Source organism: Scyliorhinus torazame, chromosome 1 (assembly GCF_047496885.1).
Source record: "Scyliorhinus torazame isolate Kashiwa2021f chromosome 1, sScyTor2.1, whole genome shotgun sequence".
Classification (NCBI taxonomy): domain Eukaryota; kingdom Metazoa; phylum Chordata; class Chondrichthyes; order Carcharhiniformes; family Scyliorhinidae; genus Scyliorhinus; species Scyliorhinus torazame.
Genome location: NC_092707.1, coordinates 30,247,865 through 30,267,025, shown reverse-complemented (window position 1 = coordinate 30,267,025; position 19,161 = coordinate 30,247,865). Strand labels below are relative to the sequence as shown.

Below are 19,161 nucleotides of genomic sequence, written 5' to 3'. Positions count from 1 at the left end.
AGATGATAGATGTAGGTAGGGCAGTGGATGTTGTCTATATGGACTTCAGTAAGGCCTTTGACAAGGTCCCTCATGGTAAACTGGTAAAAAAGGTGAAGTCACATGGGATCAGGGGTGAGCTGCCAAGATGGATACAGAACTGGCCAGGTCATAGAAGGCAGAGAGTAGCAATGGAAGGGTGCTTTTCTAATTGGAGGGCTGTGACCAGTGGTGTTCCACAGGGATCAGTGCTGGGACCTTTGCTGTTTGTAGTATATATAAATGATTTGGCGGAAAATGTAACTGGTCTGATTAGTAAGTTTGCAGATGACACAAAGGTTGGTGGAATTGCGGATAGCGATGAGGACTGTCAGAGCATACAGAAAGATTTAGATTGTTTGGAGACTTGGGCGGCGAGATGGCAGATGGAGTTTAATCTGGACAAATTTGAGGGCATGCATTTTGGAAGGTCTAATGCAGGTAGGGAATATACAGTGAATGGTAGAACCCTCAAGAGTATTGAAATTCAAAGAGATCTAGGTGTACAGGTCCACAGGTCACTGAAAGGGGCAACACAGGTGGAGAAGGTAGTCAAGAAGGCATACGGCATGCTTGCCTTCATTGACCGGGGCATTGAGTATAAGAATTGGCAAGTCACGTTGCAGTTGTATAGGACCTTAGTTAGGCCACACTTGGAGTATAGTGTTCAATTCTGGTCGTCACTCTACCAGAAGGATGTGGAGGCTTTAGAGAGGGTGCAGAAGAGATTTACCAGGATGTTGCCTGGTATGGAGGGCATTAGCTATGAGGAGCGATTGAATAAACTCTGTTTGTTCTCACTGGAACGACAGAGGTTGAGGGGTGACTGATAGAGGTCTAGAAAAGTATGAGGGGCATGGACAGAGTGGATAGTCAGAGGCTTTTTCCCAGGGTAGAGGGGTCAATTACTAGGGGGCATAGGTTTGAGATGCGAGAGGCAAAATTTAGAGGAGATGTACGAGGCAGGTCTTTTTACACGGTAATGGGTGCCTGGAACTCGCTGCCGGAGGAGGTGGTGGAAGCAGGGACGATAGTGACATTTAAGGGGCATCTTGACAAATACATGAATAGGATGGGAATAGAGGGACACAGACCCGGGAAGTGTAAAAGATTTTAGTTTAGGAGGGCAGCATGGTCGGTGCAGGCTTGGAGGGCCGAAGGGCTTGTTCCTGTGCTGTACATTTCTTTGTTTTTTGTCCTTGAGCACTTATGTCCACTGTCGAAGTTAAAAATGGCCAGTTTGTGTTTAGTGGCTGTGGGAAACAACTGTTGCACCTATATTAGGTGATGTAAGGTAGGACCTGTACTACAGGTTCGCCGGTAGTCCCTGCCTGCTGGCTCCGCCCAGTAGGCAAAGTATAAATATGCGTGTCCTCCATTCAGCAGCCATTTTGCCAGCTGCTGTGGGAGGCCACACATCTTAGCAATAAAACCTCAGTTCTATCCAATTCTAATCTTTGTTCAGTTGATCGTGCATCAGTTGCAATGCCTTTGGAGCCATGCCCACTTCAGAAGAGGAATTGAACACCTTTGGTGTTGATTATTATTGATCAAAGTAATTTATTTCCCCCATGAATCACATTGTCATAGAGTATGCCTTTAGCGTTTTGGTATTGCCTGTACACCAGGGGCGCATGTGTCCAACTCTTCAAAATCAAAAATGAGACGCCAAAATGGACACATTATTTTGTTATGGGAGTAACCTCTGCCATACAATCGTTTTGTGACTTCCTAGAAACTAAACCTGCCACTTGTTTTAATTTAAAAGAGTTCACTTCCCTTAGTGCGTAAATAGATTTTCTAGTGTGGTATTGAACCAAAAGGAATTGGAAGATCCCAGGTTGGATTCCCTATCCATGTTACGTTGTCTCATCTCAACCATGACAACATTGGGAGTGCTTCGCCTTACTTTATGCCCACTGAGTTAGGGTAAGGGGACATTGTCAACCAAAGTTCAGTATTCCTGCTGGATAGTTCACCTGTGGATGTCAGATGAGAAAAGTATCAATGCTCCTATGACAAGCAGATTCCTACACTTTATCCATATTTGCACATAAAGAATAGCTATGTGGGTGAAGTGTTGCAGGACTGATCGAACAATTTCATATTTTTATGGGGGGGAAGAAATAAAGTCTTCATGTAAAGTAATGCAAATTTCAATGGTTAGATCTATTTCAATACATTTTACAATGTGTATAACTCTTACCAATCATAAATGTCCCTCCTAACATTTTCCAACTGTTGGGATCCTCAATAATTCCTTAGAACATGGATGCTTTTGGATTGGTTATTTAATGCACTGCTTACATATATCCTGTGCCGGAAACATTTTTTAATTCCAAACCCGAAGAACTGTTTAACCTGCTAGTGATTAGTTTTGCCTTTCGAGAGAGATGCCAAATAAAATCTAGCAGCCTGACTCATGGAGTGAGAATTAATCAACCTCAATGTAGCCTGTACCAAGTCAAATTCTTTTTCTTGGATGATACATGCTTGTGTGGAAGCCTTCAGCTGTCTGCTCGGTTCTCTCTGTTGAGGCTAAAGATTGGGTTTGGGTGAACAAGGTAATGATCTTCAAAATCAATTGCAAAAATTAATGGAAAACCGTTCAGCAGGTCAGAATCAGTACACCTTTTTTTGACACCCTCTTGTTTAAAAAAAAACTTAAACCCTGTCTGTTTACCAAGTATTAGGTATAGGGATTGCGAAGTTGAAATATGGGCTTTTCGTTTATTTTCTTTGCTCCTGATTTTGCATTTCCCCATGCCAGTTGTAGACTTTTCACTTCACAAAAATTGAGATATTCTGATAGAGTTCAACTTTTCAATTAGATTGGAGTGTGAAAATTAATGTTGCTTTAATCAATAAAATGTTGTTACTCCATAAAAAGCAGCCCCTTTTTTAAATCTTCCTTGATATTTAAAATATTCAAAATATTGCTCATTCCTGGTCATCCATAAAGTAGTGGAAGTCTTTCATGTCCACAGCCCTTTCTATGGTCTGGTCCTGGTGTCTTGGCCAGGCTGTTCAGATATGAGTGAAGGCCAAGACCGTAGAAGTCACCTACCCATCTGTTTGGCTTGAGAATAGTGGATGTCTAAAGGGAAAAGTGGAGAAAAGTTTATTTTAGTGAATTCAAATTTAGCACAAATATTAAGCAACATTCAGACAAATTAATTTTGATGCAGTTTTTATTTGTGATATATTTTGTTCCTAGAACTCTTAGGCAATAACATGCTTACATTGACACAACTGCAAACTGTTTATCTACTATCTTCAGGATGCTTGTTTGGCTGAAATACGATAAGGCAATTCATAGTCTCCAAGTGTACGTCAATAAAGAGTTAGTCATGCATTCAGCAGGGGTGTGGAGGGGGGGTGGACACGTAAAATTGACAAGCAAGAGATGTAGGAAAATATTGTTCTGATTCAATTGATGGTTATCACAAAATCTTTACTGTGCAGAAGGGGGCCATTCAGCCCATCGAGTCTGCACTGGCTCTCTGAAAAAGCATTTTACTTAATCCCACTCCCCTGCTTTATCCCTGTAACCTTGCACATTCTTTCTTTTCAGCTAGTAATCCAATGCCCTTTTGAATACCTCGATCGAGCCTGCCTCCATCACCTCTTGAAGTTCGTTCCAGATTCCAACCATCCTCCTCACATCACTCCTGCACCTTTTGCCAATTATTTTCAATCTGAGCACTAGTACTCGAGAGGGAACAGTTTCTCATTATTTAACCTGTCCATACTCCTCAGGGTCTTGAATATCTCAATTCACCTTGAGCCTTTTCTCCAAGGAAAACAGACTGAATCTCTCCAAACTATGCTCATAACTATAGTTATTTATCCCTGGAATTATTCTTGTGAATCTCCCCTGTACTCTAATGCCTTCACAACCTTCCTCACGCCCTGAACTGGACACAGCACTCCAGATAGGGACCAACTAGTGTCTTGTAGAAATGTTCCACATTGCCTCCTCACTCTTGTACTCAATGCCCCTGTTAATAACACCTAGGATACTATATGCTTTATTAACTGCTCCCTCAACATGCTCTGACGCCTGCAATGACATATGTATGTCTACACTAAGGTCCCTTTGTTCCTTTAGAATGTGTCCCTTTATTTTATATTGTAGCTCCATAATTCTTCCTGCCAGAATGAACCACTTCACACTTCTCTGCATTGAACTTAATCTGCCAATTGCCTGCCCAATCCACCAATATGTCTGTCATTTTAAGTTCAGGACTATCCTCGTCACTGGTGATAACTCTTCCTATAACTCTTCCTATCGTTGTATCATCTTCAAATTTTTAAAAAACATGCCCTGCACACAGTCTTGGCCATTAATATATAGCAGGAAGCATAAGGGTCACAGCACTGAACGCTGGGGAAGGTCATCACAGACCTTCCTCCACAAACAACAATTTATCGCTACTGTTTCTTATCACTCAGCCAATTTCTTATCTAATACCCTTCTCTTTTATTCCATGAACTAGAATTTTGCTCAAAAGTATGTTGTGTGCACTACATCAAATGCCTTTTGGAAACCTATATATGCATCACATCAACAACATTGACCTTATCAACCTTCTCTGTTACCACCTCCAAAAAACGGCAAGTTAGTTAAACATGATTTTCCCTGACTGAATCCATGCTGGCTTTCCTTAATTATCCTGCATTTGTCGAAGATGCTATTGATTTTGCCCCAAACTATTTTTTAATTTTAAAAAAATATGTTTATTCAAATTTTGCCAACACAATTTTTTACCTTGGACATAGTCCTCGCAAGACCCCTCCAAAACCATTCCAGTGTTGGGCACGACCAGAACATGTGGATGTGATTTGCCGGACTCCCCGAGCACCTCCCACATCTGTCCTCCACCCCAAAGAACCTACTCATCCTCGTCCCTGTCATATGCGCTCTGTGAACAACCTTGAATTGTATTAGGCTGAGCATGGCGCAAGAGGAGGAAGAATTAACCCTACTCAGGGCATCAGCCCACAGACCCTCATCAATCTCCTCCCCAAGCTCCTCCTCCCACTTGCCCTTTAGCTCCTCTACTGAAACCTCCTCTTCTTTCATCTCTTGATAGATCGCCAAAACTTTGCCCTCTCTGACCCATACACCCAAAATCACCCTGTCCTGAATCCTCTGTGCCGGGAGCAACGGGAATTCCCTCACCTGCTGCCTCACAAACGCCCTCACTTGCATATACCTGAACGTGTTTCCCGGGGGTAACCCAAACTTCTCCTCCAGCGCCCCTAGGCTCGCAAACATCCCATCTTATAAACAGGTCCCCCATTCTTCTGATCCCTGCCCGATGCCAGCTCCGAAACCCCCCATCCATCCTTCCCGGGACGAACCGATGGTTCTCCCTAATCGGGGACCAAGCCGAGGCTCCCATCTCGCCCCTATGCCGTCTCCACTGCCCCCAGATCTTCAACGTTGCCGCCACCACCGGACTCGTGGTGTACCTTGTCGGCGAGAGCGGCAGCGGTGCCGTCACCAACGCCCTCAGGCTCGTGCCCCTGCAGGATGCCATCTCCAACCTCTTCCATGCCGCCCCCTCTCCCTCCATTACCCACTTACGGATCATCGCCACGTTGGCTGCCCAATAGTAGCCGCACAAATTCGGCAGCGCCAGCCCTCCCTGTCCCTGCTACGCTCCAGAAACACCCTACGTTTAACCAGTACCACCCACACCCCCTGCAACCTACCGCTCACCATCACGTATCGACCCCCATTATCCACTACAATATTCTTGGCCTCAAACGACACCCGCTTCCCCACCAGTATTGCAACCTCTCTGTTCTTCGCATCCAGCCCCGAATGGAATACCTGTCCTACCCATCCCTTTTTTGCCCCAAACTATAATTACCTATCACTGAAGTCAAACTGACTGGTCTGTAGTTACTGGCTTTATCCTTGCACCCCCTATTTGAACAAGAGTGTAACATTTGCAATTCTCCAGTCCTCCAGTAGCACTGCGGTGCCCAAGGAAGACTGAAAGATTATCACCAGTGCCATTGCAATTTCCACTCCTCCCTCTGTATCCTTAGATACATCTCACCTGGTCCTGGTAAAGATAGCCTTTCTAACACCACCTTCTCAATTGTAAATTCCTCAAGTGTACCAGTTACCTCCTCTCTCTCCCTGGCCTAAGTAGCATCATCTTCCTTAGTAAAGATGTGGACATGCCGGCGTTGGACTGGAGTGAGCACAGTAAGACGTCTTACAACACCAGATTAAAGTCCAACAGGCTTGTTTCGAATCACTAGCTTTCGGAGCACTGTTCCTTCCTTGGGTGAATGAAGAGGTGGGTTCCAGGAACATATATATATATATATATTATATATAGACAAAGTCAAAGATGCAATACGATACTTTGAATGAGAGTCTTTGCAGATAATTAACTCTTTACCGGTCCAAACGGAGCAACTGGAGAGGGGGGTAACCCCAGGTTAAAGAGATGTGAATTGTCTCAAGCCAGGACAGTTTTAGGATTTTGCAAGCCCAGGACAGATGGTGGGGGGTGAATGTAATGCGACATGAATCCAAGGTCCCGGTTGAGGCCGTAGCACAGTGGGCTAAATAGCTGGCTTGTAATGCAGAACAACGCAGCAGCGCGGGTTCAATTCGTGCAGTACCCACCTCCCTGAACAGGCGCCGGAATGTGGTGACTAGGGGCTTTTCACAGTAACTTCATTGAAGCCTACTTGTGACAATAAGCGATTATTATTATTATTATTATTATTATTATTATTATTATTATTATTATTATTATATACTCGTGTGCGGAACTTGGCTATAACTTTCTGCTCGGCGATTATCTCGTGTCCTGAAGGCCGCCATGGAGAACGCTTACCCGAAGATCAAAGGCTGAATGCCCTTGACTGCTAAAGTGTTCCCCGACTGGGAGGGAACATTCCTGCCTGGCGATTGTCGCGCGATGTCCATTCATCCGTTGTCGCAGCTTCTGCATGGTCTCGCCAATGTACCACACTTTCTTTGGGACATCCTTTCCTGCAGTGTATGAGGTAGACAATGTTGGCCGAGTTGCACGAGTATATAACCACGTAACTGGTGGGTGGTGTTCTCACGTGTAATGGTGGTACCCATGTCGATGATCTGGCACGTCTTGCAGAGATTGCCATGGCAGGGTTGTGTGGTGTCGTGCTCGCTGATCTGAAGGCTGGGTAGTTTGCTGCAAGCAATGGTTTGCTTGAGGTTGCGCGGTTGTTTGAAGGCAAGTAGTGGGGGTGCGGTGATGACCTTGGCAAGATGTTCATCTTCATCAATGACGTGTTGAAGGCTGCGAAGAAGATGTTGTAGTTCCTCCGCTCCGGGGAAGTACTGGACGACGAAGGGTACTCTGTCGGCTGTGTCCCGTGTTTATCTTATGAGGAGGTCGGTGGGGTTTTTTGCTGTGGCGCATGGGAACTGTTGATCGATAAGTCGAGCGCCATATCCCATTCGTACGAGGGCATCTTTCAGCGTCTGTAGATGTCTGTTACGCTCCTCCTCGCCTGAGCAGATCCTGTGTATACGGAGGGCTGTCCATAGGGGATGGCTTCTTCAATGTGTTTAGGGTGGAAGCTGGAGAAGTGGAGCATCATGAGGTTATCCGTGGGCTTGCAGTAAAGAGAAGTGCTGAGGAGACCGTCATTGTTGGAGATGAGTGTGTCCAAGAATGCAAACGATTCTGGAGAGTAGTCCAAGGTGAGTCTGATGGTGGGATGGAACTTACTGATGTCATTTCAGTGATTCTTCATCGTGGGTCCAAAGGAAAAAGATGTCATTGATGTATCTGGTGTATAACATCAGTTGAAGGTCCTGTGAGGAGGTCTTCTTCAAACTTGTGCATGAAGATGTTGCCATATTGAGGTGCGAATTTGGTCCCCATGGCTGTTCCGTGTGTCTGGATGAAGAACTTGTTGTCGAAGGTGAAGACGTTGTGATACAGAATGAAGCGGATGAGTTGCAGAATTGTGGCAGAATTTAGGCATAGATTATTTTCTAAAAGGGGAAATGCTTCGGAAATCAGAAACACAAAGAGACTTTCGCGTCCTTGTTCGCGATTCTCTTAAGGTTAACATGCAGGTTCAGTCGGCAGTTAAGAAGGCAAATGCAATGTTAGCATTCATGTCAAGAGGGCTAGAATACAAGACCAGGGATGTGCTTCTGAGGCTGTATGAGGCTCTGGTCAGACCCCATTTGGAGTATTGTGAGCAGTTTTGGGCCCCATATCTAAGGAAGGATGTGCTGGCCTTGGAAAGGATCCAGAGGAGGTTCATAAGAATGATCCCTGGAATGAAGAACTTGTCGTATGAGGAACGTTTAAGGACTCTGGGTCCGTACTCATTGGAGTTTAGAAGGATGAGAGGGAATCTTATTGAAACTTACAAGTTAGTGCGAAGCCTGGACAGAGTGGACGTGGAGAGAATGTTTCCACTTGTAGGAAAAACTAGAACCAGAGGACACCATCTCAGACAAAAGGGATGATCCTTAAAACAGAGATGAGGAGGAATTTCTTCAGCCACAGGATGGTGAATCTGTGGAACTCTTTGCCGCAGAAGGCTGTGTAGTCCAAATCACTGAGTGTCTTTAAGACAGAGATAGATAGGTTCATGATTAATATGGGGATCAGGGGTAATGGGGAGAAGGCAGGAGAATGGGGATGAGAAAATATCAGCCATGATTGAATGGCAGAGCAGACTCGATGGGCCGAGTGTCCTAAATCTGCTCCTATGTCTTATGGTTATGGTGTCTGGAGATTGGCAGTTGTCAGTGTTGAGTACTGGGGCAGTTGCAGTAATGCCGTCGTCATGGGGGATGCTGGTGTAGAGTGCCGAGACATCCATTGTGAAGAGGAATGTTCCTGGTTCAACTGGTCCATGGGTGCTGAGTTTCTGTAAGAAGTCCGTCGTATCGCGACAGAAGCTGGGCGTTCCTTGGACGATGGGGTTTCAAGATGCCCTCGATGTAGCCAGAGAGGTTCTCACACAGGGTCCCATTGTCTGATACGATAGGACGGGCTGATATGTTGGCTGTATGTATTTTCGGGAGGCAGTAGAGATCTCCAACGCGGGGAGTACATGGGATGAGAGCACGTAGGTTACGCTGAAGGTCTGGATCCAAGATCTTGATCAGTCTGTTGAATTGGCGGGTGTGTTCCTTGGTCGGATCTGCGGGTAACTGTCTGTAGTGTTCATGGTTGTTGAGTTGTCGGTACGCTTCTTTGCAGTAGTCCGTTCTGTTCAGTATGACGGTGGCCCTCCTTTGTCTGCTGGTTTGATGACGATGTTGCGGTTGGTCTTGAGAGCGCGGATGGCATTGCGCTGTGCTTGGGTGACATTCGGGGCTGTCTTGTGAATGCGATTGATGAATCTGGCATTGACGCGACTCCTGACGGCTTGAGCATACAAAAGAACAAAGAAATGTACAGCACAGGAACAGGCCCTACGGCCCTCCAAGCCCGTGCCGACCATGCTGCCCGACTAAACTACAATCTTCTACACTTCCTGGGTCCGTATCCCTCTATTCCCATCCTATTCATGTATTTGTCAAGATGCCCTTTAAATGTCACTATCGTCCCTGCTTCCACCACCTCCTCCGGTAGCGAGTTCCAGGCACCCATTACCCTCTGCATAAAAAACTTGCCTCGTACATCTACTCTAAACCTTGCCCCTCTCACCTTAAACCTATGCCCCCTAGTAATTGACCCCTCTACCCCAGGGAAAAGCCTCTGACTATCCACTCTGTCTATGCCCCTCATAATTTTGTAGACCTCTATCAGGTCGCCCCTCAACCTCCTTCGTTCCAGTGAGAACAAACCGAGTTTATTCAACTGCTCCTCATAGCTAATGCCCTCCATACCAGGCAACATTCTGGTAAATCTCTTCTGCACCCTCTCTAAAGCCTCCACATCCTTCTAGTAGTGTGGCGACCAGAATTGAACACTATACTCCAAGTGTGGCCTAACTAAGGTTCTATACAGCTGCAACATGACTTGCCAATTCTTATACTCAATGCCCCGGCCAATGAAGGCAAGCATGCCGTATGCCTTCTTGACTACCTTCTCCACCTGTGTTGCCCCTTTCAGTGACCTGTACACCTAGATCTCTTTGACTTTCAATATTCTTGAGGGTTCTACCATTCACTGTATATTCCCTACCTGCATTAGACCTTCCAAAATGCATTACTCGCATTTGTCCGGATTAAACTCCAGCTGCCATCTCTCCGCCCAAGTCTCCAAACAGTCTAAATCCTGCTGTATCCTCTGACAGTCCTCATCGCTATCCGCAATTCCACCAACCTTTGTGTCATCTGCAAACTTACTAATCAGACCAGTTACATTTTCCTCCAAATCATTTATATATACTACAAACAGCAAAGGTCCCAGCACTGATCCCTGTGGAACACCACTGGTCACAGCCCTCCAATTAGAAAAGCATCCTTCCATTGCTACTCTCTGCCTTCTATGACCTAGCCAGTTCTGTATCCACCTTGCCAGCTCACCCCTGATCCCGTGTGACTTCACCTTTTAGAACATAGAACATAGAACATAGAAAATACAGCACAGAACAGGCCCTTCGGCCCACGATGTTGTGCCGAACCTTTGTCCTAGATTAATCATAGATTATCATTGAATTTACAGTGCAGAAGGAGGCCATTCGGCCCTTTGAGTCTGCACCGGCTCTTGGAAAGAGCACCATACCCAAACTCAACACCTCCACCCAACACCAAGGGCAATTTGGACATTAAGGGCAATTTATCATTGGCCAATTCACCTAACCTGCACATCTTTGGACTGTGGGAGGAAACCGGAGCACCCGGAGGAAACCCACGCAGACACGGGGAGGACGTGCAGACTCCGCACACAATGACCCAAGCCGGAATCGAACCTGGGACCATGGAGCTGTGAAGCAATTGTGCTATCCACAATGCTACCGTGCTGCCCTTAAGAACAAATAAATCTACACTATATCATTTTACCGTCATCCATGTACCTATCCAATAGCTGCTTGAAGGTCCCTAATGTTTCCGACTCAACTACTTCCACAGGCAGTGCATTCCATGCCCCCACTACTCTCTGGGTAAAGAACCTACCTCTGATATCCCTCCTATATCTTCCACCTTTCACCTTAAATTTATGTCCCCTTGTAATGGTGTGTTCCACCCGGGGAAAAAGTCTCTGACTGTCTACTCTATCTATTCCCCTGATCATCTTATAAACCTCTATCAAGTCGCCCCTCATCCTTCTCCGCTCTAATGAGAAAAGGCCTAGCACCCTCCACCTTTCCTCGTAAGACCTACTCTCCATTCCAGTCAACATCCTGGTAAATCTTCTTTGCACCTTTTCCAGAGCTTCTACATCCTTCCTAAAATGAGGCGACCAGAACTGTACACAGTACTCCAAATGTGGCCTTACCAAAGTTTTGTACAGCTGCATCATCACCTCACGGCTCTTAAATTCAATCCCTCTGTTAATGAACGCGAGCACACCATAGGCCTTCTTCACAGCTCTATCCACTTGAGTGGCAACTTTCAAAGATGTATGAACATAGACCCCAAGATCTCTCTGCTCCTCCACATTGCCAAGAACTCTACCGTTAACCCTATATTCCGCATTCATATTTGTCCTTCCAAAATGGACAACCTCACACTTTTCAGGGTTAAACTCCATCTGCCACTTCTCAGCCCAGCTCTGCATCCTATCTATGTCTCTTTGCAGCCGACAACAGCCCTCCTTACTATCCACAACTCCACCAATCTTCGTATCGTCTGCAAATTTACTGACCCACCCTTCAACTCCCTCATCCAAGTCATTAATGAAAATCACAAACAGCAGAGGACCCAGAACTGATCCCTGCGGTACGCCACTGGTAACTGGGATCCAGGCTGAATATTTTGTACTAGTCTACCATGAGGGACCTTGTCAAAGGCCTTACTGAAGTCCATATAGACAACATCCACTGCCCTACCTGCATCAATCATCTTAGTGACCTCCTCGAAAAACTCTTATCAAGTTAGTGAGACACGACCTCCCCTTCACAAAACCATGCTGCCTCTCACTAATACGTCCATTTGCTTCCAAATGGGAGTAGATCCTGTCTCGAAGAATTCTCTCCAGTAATTTCCCTACCACTGAAGTAAGGCTCACCGGCCTGTAGTTCCCTGGATTATCCTTGCTACCCTTCTTAAACAGAGGAACAACATTGGCTATTCTCCAGTCCTCCGGGACATCTCCTGAAGACAGTGAGGATTCAAAGATTTCTGTCAAGGCCTCAGCAATTTCCTCTCTAGCCTCCTTCAGTATTCTGGGGTAGATCCCATCAGGCCCTGGGGACTTATCTACCTTAATATTTTTTAAGACACCCAACACCTCGTCTTTTTGGATCTCAATGTGACCCAGGCTATCTACACACCCTTCTCCAGACTCAACATCTACCAATTTCTTCTCTTTGGTGAATACTGATGCAAAGTATTCATTTAGTACCTCGCCCATTTCCTCTGGCTCCACACATAGATTCCCTTGCCTATCCTTCAGTGGGCCAACCCTTTCCCTGGCTACCCTCTTGCTTTTTATGTACGTGTAAAAAGCCTTGGGATTTTCCTTAACCCTATTTGCCAATGACTTTTCGTGACCCCTTCTAGCCCTCCTGACTCCTTGCTTAAGTTCCTTCCTACTTTCCTTATATTCCACGCAGGCTACGTCTGTTCCCAGCCTTTTAGCCCTGACAAATGCCTCCTTTTTCTTTTTGACGAGGCCTACAATATCTCTCGTTATCCAAGGTTCCCGAAAATTGCGGTATTTATCCTTCTTCCTCACAGGAACATGCCGGTCCTGAATTCCTTTCAACTGACACTTGAAAGCCTCCCACATGTCAGATGTTGATTTGCCCTCAAACATCTGCCCCCAATCTATGTTCTTCAGTTCCCGCCTAATATTGTTATAATTAGCCTTCCCCCAATTTAGCACATTCAACCTAGGACCACTCTTATCCTTGTCCACCAGTACTTTAAAGCTTACTGAATTGTGGTCACTGTTACCGAAATGCTCCACGACTGAAACATCTACCACCTGGCCGGGCTCATTCCCCAATACCAGGTCCAGTACCGCCCCTTCCCTAGTTGGACTGTCTACATATTGTTTTAAGAAGCCCTCCTGGATGCTCCTTACAAACTCCGCCCCGTCTAAGGGACATGTCGAGTCTAGGGCAGCGGCCTTCCGGAGGGGTGTAATTCAACTCTTTCCTCTTCGGTTACTGCACCGCAGATCTCCCGGTCTGCTGTTCCGGTTCATTGGCCGGTTCATTGGTTGCCTCATTGGGTTCGCTGTCGGCCTCTTGGGGTCTGTGGAAGAATTCCCGGAGCCTCATTCGCCTGATGAATTCCTCCGTGTCAGCCACGAGACTGATAGGGTCCATTTTGGTGGTGGTACAGAAATTGAGCCCTCGGACTTTAATTTCGTCTGGTTGAAGGGTGTAGTCCGACAAGTTGCCAATAGATTTCCCTGTATTGTTTTCTACTGTGGTACCGGGGAAGGCTTGCTTGATGCTGATGGTGATGCCGAGTTTCTCAAGCTTCCTGTTCTTGGTGTGCATACAGGTGGTATAGTATCGTTGTCTCATCTGTTTGGCGGTGTTCCGCAGCTGGTCTGCATCCTGAGCGTAAGTTGAGAATATGGACTCTATCTTGGTTTCCAGGTTTCGGCGTCTGCTGTAGAGCTGGTGCACGAGGTGGTTGACGGGTGTGAGAGAGGTGCGACGCAGAGTCTCTCAGCGTAGTCTGTGTTGTAGGTCGAGTTGAGTGGGTTTGTGATCTGTAGCCTTCCTTAGTAAAGACAGATGCAAAGTAATTTAATACCGCTGCCATTTCTCCCGTCTCCACATGCAAGTCTCCTTTTTATCTGTAATTAGCCCTACCCTTTCTTTGAGCACCTCTTTATTATTTGCATGCTTACAGAAGAATCATAGAATCATTTGGCCCATCGAGTCTGCACCGCCTCTTCGAAAGAGCACCCTACTTAAGCCCATGACTCCAGCCTATCTCTGTAACCCAGTAATCCCTCTTAACCTTTTTGGACCCTTAAGGGCAATTTAGCATGGCCAATCCACCTAACCCACACATCTTTGGACTGTGGGAGGAAACCGGAGCACCCGGAGGAAACCCACGTAGACACGGGGAGAACGTGCAGACTCTGCACAGACAGTGACCCAAGCTGGGAATCAAACCTGGGACCCTGGAGCTGTGAAGCAACTGTGCTAACCATGGTGCTACCGTGCTGCAAGACCTTGAGATTCACTTTTATGTTAGTTGCCAGTCTCTTTTCATCCTCCGTGCTTGCTTTTCTTATCAGTTTTTCACTTCCCCTCCAGCCCTCCAAATTTAGCCTGATTCTCCATTGTACTTTTGTCCTGACATCTGTCTGTCATACGTGCACTTCCTTTTCACCTTCACCTTTACCTCGCTCATCGTCCAGGGTGTTCTAAATTTATTTGTCCTACCTTTCCCATGCAAGGGAATATACCTTGGCATTGCCTGCAATACTATCACTTTGATGGTAGCCCATTGTTCAGCCACTGTTGTTTCTGCCAATATTTGATTTCAACTCCGATGTGGGACGGCGCTGAGGACCCAGGTTCAAATCCCACCCTGGGTCACTGTCCGTGTGGAGTTGGCACATTCTCCCCATGTCTGCGTGGGTTTCACCCCCACAGTCCATAAATGTGCACGGTAGGTGGATTAGCCACACTAAATTGCCCCCAAATTGGAAAAAGAAAAAATTGGGTACTTAAATTTATCTTTTTAAAACTCTGATGTATTCCCGAGCCATCAAAGTAGGCTTCCCCAAATTAATAATCCCTGCTTTAGATTGCCCCTTGTCCTTTTCCATGGTCAACCTAAACCTTATAATACAGTGGTTACTGTCCCCCTAAATACTCTCCCACTGTTATTTGATCCACTTGGGTCAAGAACCAGGCCCAACAGTGCCTGCCCTCTAGTTGGACCAGGATCGCCAGAAACATACTGCAGAAAATTATCTTAAACACTCACCAGAACCTCTTGCCCTCTTTGTCCCTTTGCACTCTTCCTATCCTAGTTTATATTTGAGTATTTGGAGTCCCCCAATATAATTACTCTATATTTCTTGCACCTCTGGAATAGGGGAGGTGGTGGCCCAGTGGTATTGTCACTGGACCAATAGTCCAATAATGCTCTGGGGATCCGGGCTCAAATTCCACCACGGCAGACGGTTGAATTTAAATTCAGTCTGGAATGATGACCATGAAACAACTGTCGTCAAAACATAGCTGGTTCGCTGATGTTCTTCACGGATGGAAACCTGCCATCTTTAAACGGTCTGGCCTAGATGTGACTCCAGACCCAGACGTAGCCCAGCATGCCACTCGGTTCTTTAGGGGTGATGTTATACAGGTCTATAAAATACTGAGGGGCACAGATAATATCTTTTCCCAAAGGTAGGGGAGTCTAAAACAAGAGGGCATAGGTTTAAGGGGAGAGATACAAAAGGGACCAGAGGGGCAATCTTTTCATACAAGAGGGTGGTGAATGGAACGAGCTGCCAGATGCGGGTACAATTTTGTCTTTCAAAAAGCATTTAGACAGTTTTATGGGTAAGATGGGTATAGAGGGATATGGGCTAAATGTGGGCAATTGGGACTAGCTTAGTGGTAAAAATTGGGCAGCATGGACCAATTGGGCCAGAGGGCCTGTTTCCATGCTGTAAACCTTTATGATAACTACTACAAAGGAAGCAAAAAAGAATGAAACAGAATGGAACACCTGGCATTGACCTAGGCACCGCAAGCGGCAAACCCAGTCCTGTTGGAAGTAATTCAACAGCCTGACATCATCATACTCAAGGAATCGTACCTTAGACCTAATGTCCCAGACACCACCATCGCTATTCAAGAGGTGATGGCTTAGTGGTATCCAATCAGGAGGGAGTTACCCTGAGAATCCTCAGCATCGTCCATCACCACAGACCGAGCTGGCCTGGTCATAACTGCTAGACTGAGACTCTGGCAGGTGGTGAGGGAACAAACAAGAGGGAATAACATACTTCACCTCATTCTCACCTACCTGCAACTGTCCATAACAGTATCAATAGGAGTGACCACTGCACAGTCCTTGTGGAGACAAAGTCGCATCTTCACATTGAAGATACCATCAATGGAATAGATCTAGCAGCTCAAAACTAGACAGAATGGTACGTGTCCACAATATGTAACCCCATAGCCCAGCATTTCCCTCACTCCACCATTACCACCAAACCAGGGCATCACCCTGGTTCAGTGAAGAATGCAGGAGGGCATGCCAGGAACAACACCAGGCAGCCCTAAAAATGAGGTGTCAATCTGGTGAAGCTACAACACAGGACTACTTGCCTGCCAAACAACATAAGTAGCAAGTGATAGACAGAGCTAAGCAATTCCACAACCAGTGGATAAGATCAAAGCTCTGCAGTCCTGCCACATCCAGTTGTGAATGATGGTGGACAATTGAACACCTCAGTGGAGGAGGCGGCTCCACAAATATCCTCATCTTTAATGATGGAGGAGCCCAGCACATCAGTGCAAAAGATGAGGCTGGAGCATTTGCAGCTATCTTCAGCCAGAAGTGTCGAGTGGATGATCCATCTCTGCCTCCTGCGGAGATCCCATGCATTCTGGCGCTTACAATTGACCAGAAACTGAACTGGATTAACCATACAAGCAGGTCAAAGGCTAGGAATCCCATGGCACATAATTCACCTCCTGACTCCTCAGAGTCTGTCTCCCATCTACAAGGCACAAGTCAGGAGTATGATGGAATACGCTCCACCTTGCCTGGATCAGCGCAGCTTTAAAACATCGAAAAAGCTCAACACCATCCAGGAAAAAACAGCCTGTTTAATTGCTACTCCTTCCACAAACATTCAATTCCTCCACTACCGACAAACAGTGGCAGCAGTGTGTATCATCCACAAAACACGCTGCAGGAACTCAACAAGGTTCCTTAGGCAGCACCTTCCAAACTCATGATTACTGCCACCTCGAAGGACAAGGGCAGCAGATACTTGGAAACGCCATCACCTGAAGGTTTCTGTCCATGTCACTCATCATCCTGACTTGGAAATATATTGCTATTACTTCACTGTCGCTGGGTCAAAATCCTGGAACTCCAGGATTGCAGTGGTTCAAGAAGGAGTTCATCACCACCTTCTTGAGGGCAACTAGGGATGGGCAATAAATGCTGGCCTAGCCAGCGAAGCCCACATCCCAAAATCTCTTCCTCCAGTACTGCCTTTAATCAAAACTGCCACTCCGCCCCCCTTTTGCTTTCCTGACTCTCCCAAACACTTTGTACCCAGGGTTATTTAGTGCCCAGTCCTGCTCTTCTTTGAACCAGATCTCCATTATAGCAATAATAGGTAGCAGTAGTTGGCATGGTTGCTTCACAGTGCCAAGAACCCAGGTTCGATTCCAGGCTTGGGTCACTGTCTGTGCGGAGTCTGTACGTTTTCCCCGTGTCTGGTGGGTTTCCTCCGGGTGCTCCAGTTTCCTCTCTCAAGACCCAAAAGATGTTGCTGTTAGGTGAATTGGACATTCTGAATTCTCCCTTAGTGTACTCGTACAGGCGCCAGAGTGTGGCGACTAGGGGCATTTCACAGTAACTTCATTGCAGTGTTAATGTAAGCCTACTTGTGACACTAATAAAGATTATTATTATTGGTTTAATTTCCCAACCTGCGCCTGTAGTTCACCAATCTGATTAACCACTCTCCTTTCAGCTCACTGATTAATCTTGATTTTTGTATGCCATGTTACTGAGTGATATCATGCACATCTTGCATTCTTACCATGGTTTATGGGGAGATTTTTAAATGAGTTGGATTTTAATATTGCACAAGTGAGCTGGTGTAAGTTAACCATAAGAACATTAATTCCATAAGACTCTTAGTTGGGAGATGGATGTGAGGAGTAGATGTGATCGAACATTTTATGTTGGGATATGTATGGTTCAGTAGTATCTGATAGCTTTACCAACTGGTTATTAATGTGAGTTTGGGATACATGCATTGGCAAGTGAAGGGCAACGCAACCAAGCCTAATCCCATCCTCGCCCAATGTACAAAAATAAAAAACTATCCAACAAAAGGTGAGTGGATAGCAATCTAAAACCGCACCAAGGAACACTGAGACTGTAATATAAAAGCAAATTACTGCGGATGCTGGAATTTGAAACAAAAACAGAAAATACAGGACAATCCCAGCAGATCTGGCAGCATCTGTGCAGAGAAAGGGGAGCTAACGTTTAGAGTCTGGATGACTGTTAATGCTAGAGAGAACTGGAAATGGGATCAGATTTATACTGTTGTAGGGAGGAGGTTGCGTGGAGCAGTGGGGCTGGGTAGGAGGCCAGCGATAGGTGGAGATTGACAATGATCTTGTGGACAGAAAGACAAAAAGAATTTAAGTGGAGCTGATTAAGGCTAAGAAGGGTGCTGATAGTGTCGCATAAAGAAATTAGAATGTTTGAATGGCAGAACAAAGGTGAGCAGTGTGCCAAAGGGCAACCAGGAACAGTTGGCCGAAGTGGAATGGGGGAGGGGGAACAATGGTGAGGGAAAAACAGATCAATGGAAGAAATGAAACTAAATTGATAGAAATAAAAATGGGGTGAAGGTGGAGGAGAGAGTTCACGGTCTGAAGTTGTTGAACTCCATGGAAAGTCCGGAAAGTTGTAATGTGCCTAATCAGAAGATGAGGTGCTGTTCCTCCCGTTTGGAAGCAAAATTAATAACTTTTTCTAGGTCCACAGAGGAACACGAAGTGGCTCTGAAACAGTCGTCGATGTACCGTTAAGAGTTGTGGGAGGGACGCAGAGTAGGACTGGAACAAGGAATGTTCCACATACCCCATAAAGAGACAGGCAAAACTGGGACCCATTCGGGTACCAATAGCCACACCTTTGATTTGGAGAAAATGAGACATGTTAAAGGAGAAATTGTTAAATGAGAGGACAATTCAGAAGGTGACAGATTAGAGTGGGTGAGAGGAGCAGAGAAACTGAGACTAGTTGGAATGCCCCAACTACTTCCCTGTGTGAGATCAACTAACTCTACACAA

The 19,161-nt window shown here is 45.9% G+C and overlaps 1 protein-coding gene across 12 annotated transcripts in view; it reads left to right on the top strand.

Annotated features, from left to right (window-relative positions):
• Window positions 1-19,161, top strand: part of git2a (G protein-coupled receptor kinase interacting ArfGAP 2a) — a 146,071-nt gene that overhangs the window by 113,800 nt on the left and 13,110 nt on the right. The gene's annotated exons all lie outside the window — the stretch shown is intronic.